The sequence below is a fragment of the Chinchilla lanigera genome, unplaced genomic scaffold (assembly GCF_000276665.1).
Source record: "Chinchilla lanigera isolate Chin_1 unplaced genomic scaffold, ChiLan1.0 scaffold00054, whole genome shotgun sequence".
In the NCBI taxonomy this organism is placed as follows: Eukaryota; Metazoa; Chordata; class Mammalia; order Rodentia; family Chinchillidae; genus Chinchilla; species Chinchilla lanigera.
The window spans coordinates 5,323,098-5,329,451 of record NW_004955455.1 but is presented as its reverse complement, the minus strand read 5'-3'; positions in this window follow the sequence as shown (position 1 = coordinate 5,329,451).

Sequence of the window (6,354 nt, the reverse complement as noted above, 5' to 3'; positions counted from 1 at the left end):
GGCTTGGTTTCCAGCCTGCTGTGCTATTGGTTTTTGTTTTGTTTCGTTGGTTTTTTTTTTCCAGTACCGGGAATCAAACTCATGACCTTGCGCTTGCCAGGCAGGCGCTGTGCTGCTGAGCTAAACCCAGCCCCTCTGCTGTGCTATTGGGAAATGGTGAAGCCTTTAGTGGGTAGGGCCTAGGGGAGGAAGTTCCTTGGGGGTGTGGCCTTGAAGAGGATACTGGTGTCCTGTTCCCTTCCTCTCTCTGTTTTTGTTTCCTGGATGCCAGGAGGTTAAGTAGACCTCCCCTGCCACATGCTCACACGATGTAGGGTGTCACCACAGACCCAATGCAGGGGGACCAGGTGATGATGGACCGAAACCTCTGATATCAGCCCTTTCCTCTCTTTAGACTGTTTATCTCAGGTACTTGTCACAGTGGTCAAAAGCTAACTAACACGGAAAGGTAGGCATGAGCATCTAACCAGTAGAATACAGCATGGGGATTCGGTCAAAGGAAGAGCCTTGCGTAGGACTGTCCAATCATGTGAAATGGAAAGGGAGGCTGGAGTCGTGGAAGGGGCCCACACTGCAGCCTGGGGACCTGCGTATTAAGTCAGTCACACTGCCATCCTGTCTGGCTCCTACACCTAAATCCTCTACTTAAATGAAGAGCCCATTTGTCAAAAGCTACTGTGCGTCAGTTATTGAAACACTGTACATACACTGACATTAACCCTTGTGGTACAGGTACTGTTGTCATTGCCACCGTACCAACTTACCGGTGTGGTCCAAAAAGGTAAAGGTATGTGCTGAAGAACACCCAGAAAGTAAGGGAAAAGGTAGGATTCAAATTCAGGGCTGACTGTGGCTTATTTCAGTCTATCATACTGCCGTCCTAGATGCTGGATACACCTGGAGTTTCTAGGTTGGAAATCAATCTAAAAATAATGACAGTTTTGTTTCTTCCTTTTCAAACTTGTCAATTTATATATATTTTTTCATGTGTTGTGTAACTACACTGTCTGGGACTTTCAGTAGCATTAGTTGTAGGTACTTGTAATGTGTTCCTTATTTTATTTTATTTTATTTTAGCAATATTGGAGTTTGAACCCAGTAGAATTTGTACTTGCAACTCTCCTACCTTAGACTCCCTCAGTGCTGGGATTACAGACGTATGCCACTGTCTAGTTACCTTTCTTATTGTTAAGATAAAATACCTGATGCCCAAAGTTAAAGGAGGAAAGGTTTATTTAGCTCATAGTCTAGAAGTTTCATTCCATAATCGGCTGACTCCAAGGCAGGTTGGCTTGGCAGAGGGGCATGTCAAAGGAGAACCATTTCATGGCAAGCAGAAGACAGCAAACAAGCAAGGGACAACCACAGCTCTTTCTGCCCCTCTTTATCTTATCCAGGCTACTTAGGGCGGGTAACATTTACACCTTTAATCCTAGTGCCCTTGAGGCTAGCATTGCACCATGAATGAATTCTAGCATCACTCTAGATCCAGCCATCTCTGAAAAAGCCCCATCTATGACCACATGAAGTTTTGAGGGAACATCTAAACACAAGCCATAACAGCCACCACACCTGGATGATGTATTTCTTATTTGAATGGAATGTTTCTATGTTAGTTGTCTATTGCTGTGTAAAGAAAACCCAAAATCTGTATCTTAAAATAACAAATATGAGGCTGGTGTTTACAGCTCAAGTGGTAAAGCATTTGCCTAGTATGTGTAAAGCCCTAGGTTCTATCCCCCCAGGCCCTCAAAAATTATTATCAAGGTTAGGAATTCATAAGTAGCTTAGCTGAGGAGTTTGGGTTGAAGGTTCATGAGGTTGCAGTAATGGTGTCATATTTTTCCAGAGAAGAAATGCAAGTGGCCAATAAGTACGTGAAAGATGCTCAATATTATTATTAGCCATCAGGGAAATGCAAGTAAAAGCTATAATGAGGCACCACTTCACAAGATGGTGGTTATAAAGGCAGATGACAACTCACACTGGCAAGGATATAGAGAAATGCAAACTCTCCTATTGTAAATGGTGCAGCCCCTTGGAAATGAGTCTGGCAGTTCCTAACAATGTTAATTATAGGGTTACCATATGACTCAGCAGTGTCACTCATAGGTACATACCCCAGAGAAACAATATATATTCACACAAAAACTTTTTTTTTTTTTCCGGTACCGGGGATTGAACTCACGACCTTGCGCTTGCCAGGCAAGTGCTGTGCCACTGAGCTAAATCCCCAGCCCCTTCACATAAAAACTTGTACATGAAAGTTCAGCAGCTTTATTCATCCAAGTAAAAAAAAAAAAAAGAAACAATTTAAACGTTCCATCAGTTGATGAATGGGTTGAAAAAATGTGTTCTAGCCAAACAATGGAATATTATCTAGCCATGATACAGAATGAAGTGCCTTTACATGCTACAATATGCACAACCTGCAAAAACATTAAGCTAATGGGCAGAAGCCAATCACAAAAGGTCATAGTTTTCCTCCAGAGAAATGGACAGCTAAGTGTCCAGATGCACAGCTGTTAGCAGCTGAGACAGCAGCTGACTGACAGCCTCCAGGAGCAACAACTTCAGGATCTTCAGCACATTGGAACAGGGACAACTGTCTTTTCCGGAAGCTTCCAGCCAATGACCGGGCACAATTAGGTCACTAGGGCCTGGCTGTTTTCCCCAGCTGGAACTCCTCTATGGGAAATCTGCACTGGCGCTCCCCATTGGCTGGCTGACACTTTTTCAGAGTGGCACTGCAATATGAGACTTCTCTTACCCAACCTGCTTCCCTTTCTCCTCTTCCCATTATATAGAAATATGTGTTCTTCTGTATGCCCCATAACAGTACGCCACACAACAATAAATAATGGACCGCCTATAGATAGTAGTCGTATAAGATTATAATGGAGCTAAAAATTCCTAATGCCTTGTGATGTTACCCACTGTAACACTATAAGCAATGTATTACTCAGGTATTTGTGGTGATGCTGGGATGAACAAATCACACTGCCAATCATATAAAAATATTGCTAGGTGTGGTGACACACACCTGTAATTCCAGCTATTTAGAGGCTGAGTGGGGAGGATTGCAAGTTTGAGGCCAGTCTGGGCAACCTGCTGAGACCCTATCCAAAGATAAAAAGAGGTGGGAATGTAGCTAGGTGGTGGAGTACCTCTGGGTTCAACCCCTAGTACCACAAAAACTAAATAATTAATTAAAAATAGCATATACAGGGGCTGGAGATTTAGATCAGCGGCACAGCGCCTGCCTGGCAAGTGTGAGGTCGTGAGTTCGATTCCCATTACTGGAAAAAAACCAAAAAAACCTACAAAATAAAAATAAAAAAAAATAAAAAAATAAAAATAGCTTATACAATTACATACAGTATATAGTACTTGATAATAATTACTAGATTATGCATTTGCTATATAATTATTTTAGAGCGTACTCCTTTTACTTAAAAAAAGTTTACTGTAAAACATCATGCCCTGTTATATAGGCAGGAGCCTTATACATCTCATGGTTAATGTGTCTCTGGATTGCATGAAGGGACCACGTGAAGAGTGTGACCTATCCCATTAGGTTTGTGTAAGTATAGTCTATGATGTTTGTACAGTGACAAAATCACCTAACAATGCATTTATCAGAACAGTAGTTAAACTATGTGTGACTGTATACGAAATGTACAGCATAGATAATTCTATAGTGACATAAAGTAATTTGGTGTTACTGGGGCTAAAGGTAGGCGGAAAGATTGTTGTTATGTATAGGATTTCTTTTAGGAATGATGAAAATGTTCTGGAATTAGTGGTGATGGTTATATAATCGTGGAAATTGTATACTTTAAATGGGTTAATTGTATGATCCGTATATTGTATATCCAAAAAATCTCATACACACACACACACACACACACACACACACACACACACACGAAAATCAGGTAGGTCTCTACTCATCTGAAAGCTTGACTGGGGTTTAAGGCCCTGCTTCCAAGTGGCTCATTCACAAGGCTGTTGATAGGTAACTTCAGTTCCTCACTCCTCTAATGGCCTTCATAGGGCTGCGGAGGGCCAAGGCGGCTGGCATCCTCAGGGCAAGTAATCCAAGAGAAAGCAAGGAGAGCAGAAGCTCAACTGGGCACTGTGGCACATGCCTGTAATTGCAGCACTCTGTAGGGCTCAGACAAGAGGATAGGAAGTTCCAGCTCAGCCTGGACAATCTAGTGACTTAGTGAGAACATGTCTCAAAAAGAAAAATAATAATAAAAGGAAGGGCTGGGGAAGTAACTCAGTGCAAATCTCAGGGGTTCAATCTCCGGGACTACCCCGCCCCTATGGAACAAGTCACATCATTTCTGCCATGTTTGTTAGAAGCAAGTCACTAAGTATAGCTTCTACTCAAGGGAGGGGTTTTAGTCTCCTCTGTTTGAAGAGAGGAGTATCAAAGAATGTGAGAACATATTTTTAAACCACTGCAGCGTCTAATGTCCTCAATGAGGTCAAATGCTTTCTGTAATCGTGTGACTCCTCCTCTCTTTTATTCTACTTTAAAAAGATGTTGAGCTGAATCTAATATGTTTCTGTCCACGTAGTGAGAGGTTTAGTTGGGTCCCATTGTTATTATTTCTGAGATGGGAGTCTCTTTATGTTGCGCAGGCTGGTGTCATTCTTGCAATCCTCTTGCTCAGCCTCCCAGAGTGCTGGGATTCATTACAGGCATACACCACCACTTCCAGTTTGCCTCAGCCTCTAGGCTAGCTGGTGACAGTGTCTTGGTGCTGCTGTGCCTAGCTGGTTCTCATTCTTTATTCCCTGAGACCTAGGACTGAGTGTGAGATCAGGTGTACTAGAGGCTGAATTTTTGGTGTATGCTAGGCACACACTCTACCATGGAGTTATGTTCCCAGTTTAACGTACCTGGGAACTGGGAATCGAACTCATGATCTCAGGCTTGCCAGGCAGGCGTTTATGCCGCTGAGCTATATCCCTGGCCCTACCTGGGAATCTTATAGGCATGGTCTTGAACCTACAGATACCTGTTCCATAGCCTGGTCTCCCGGAAGATTGCCTTGTGGGCTTCCTCTGTCCATTGGTTTTCCTTCTCTGGTCTGGCCCCAGTGAAATGGATGGCTAAGGGTCCAGATGCACAGCTGTTAGCAGCTGAGACAGCAGCTGACTCACAGCCTCCAGGAGCAGCACCTTCAGGATCTTCAGCACATTGGAACAGGGATGATTGTCTTTTCCGGAAACTTCCAGCCAATGACCGGGCACAACTAGGTCACTAGGGCCTGGCTGTTTTCCCCAGCTGGAACTCCTCTATGGGAAATCAGTCCTGGAGCTGCCCATTGGCTGGCTGACACTTTTTCAGAGTGGCACTGCAATATGAGACTTCTCTTACCCAACCTCCTTTCCTTCTCTCTCCTCCCATAAATGTCAGCACTGAAACATGGTCTGAAGGTTTTCCCTACCCAGTCCTGCTTCCTCTCCTTTTATCTTTCACAGGCATTCCCTCAATAAATCTCTTGCACTTCTAACGCTATTTTGGCGATAGCTTTCTGAAGGACCCAAGCAACACTAGCCCCACCAGAGCTCTCCCAGGCTGCCAAGACCCCATTCTCCAGGAGATGAATTTCCTTGCTGCCCCTCTCCATGGGCCAGTAAGCTCTGTTCCCCACCCTCCTCTCATGAGCACACTCCCCCAAGTCCCACCCTGTGCCTGGTGCATAGTAAACTCAGTATCTATTTGTTTTTGAATGAACACAGCATGCTCTGGAGCTAGGGACTGCCCATCCCATCCTCCCAGCACAGGGAGTCTTCCGGGTAAGGCTGGGAGTGCCAGCTCCAAAGGCCACAGGGAAGGTCTGCTCTAGGCCAGTGGAAAAGGTGGGCCCCTGAAATGGGGAGGCTGGGAGAAGAGACACATGTGCCGTGCCCTGAGGAAGTGTACCACATGCCAGGAGAAGTCAGACCTGGTTTCTCTCTTGATTTGCTGGGTGACTCTCAGCAAGGCATCCCGCTTCCTGGGCCTCCCTCCCTCCATCTCGGTTATGGATGCGCCCCCTCCACCTGACTCCCTAGGAAGGGGCAGGGATTGTGAGCCTTAGACGAGGTCAGGGGTGCAGAAATGTAAATGGGTGGGTGGGGCTCGCTGCAGGTTCTCTGTGCTCCTGGGCCTACTGTCACTATGGGGGGTGGGCGCAGATAAAGAAAAAGGAAGGAGGAGAATTAGGAGGGAGAAGCCGAAACACAAAAGGAGAGCCAGAAATACAAATACACACACACAAGAAGCAAAGGACTGGGAGAAAAGAGAGAAGAGAATGTGAAATAGAAAGAGAGAGAGAGAGAGAGAGAGAGAGA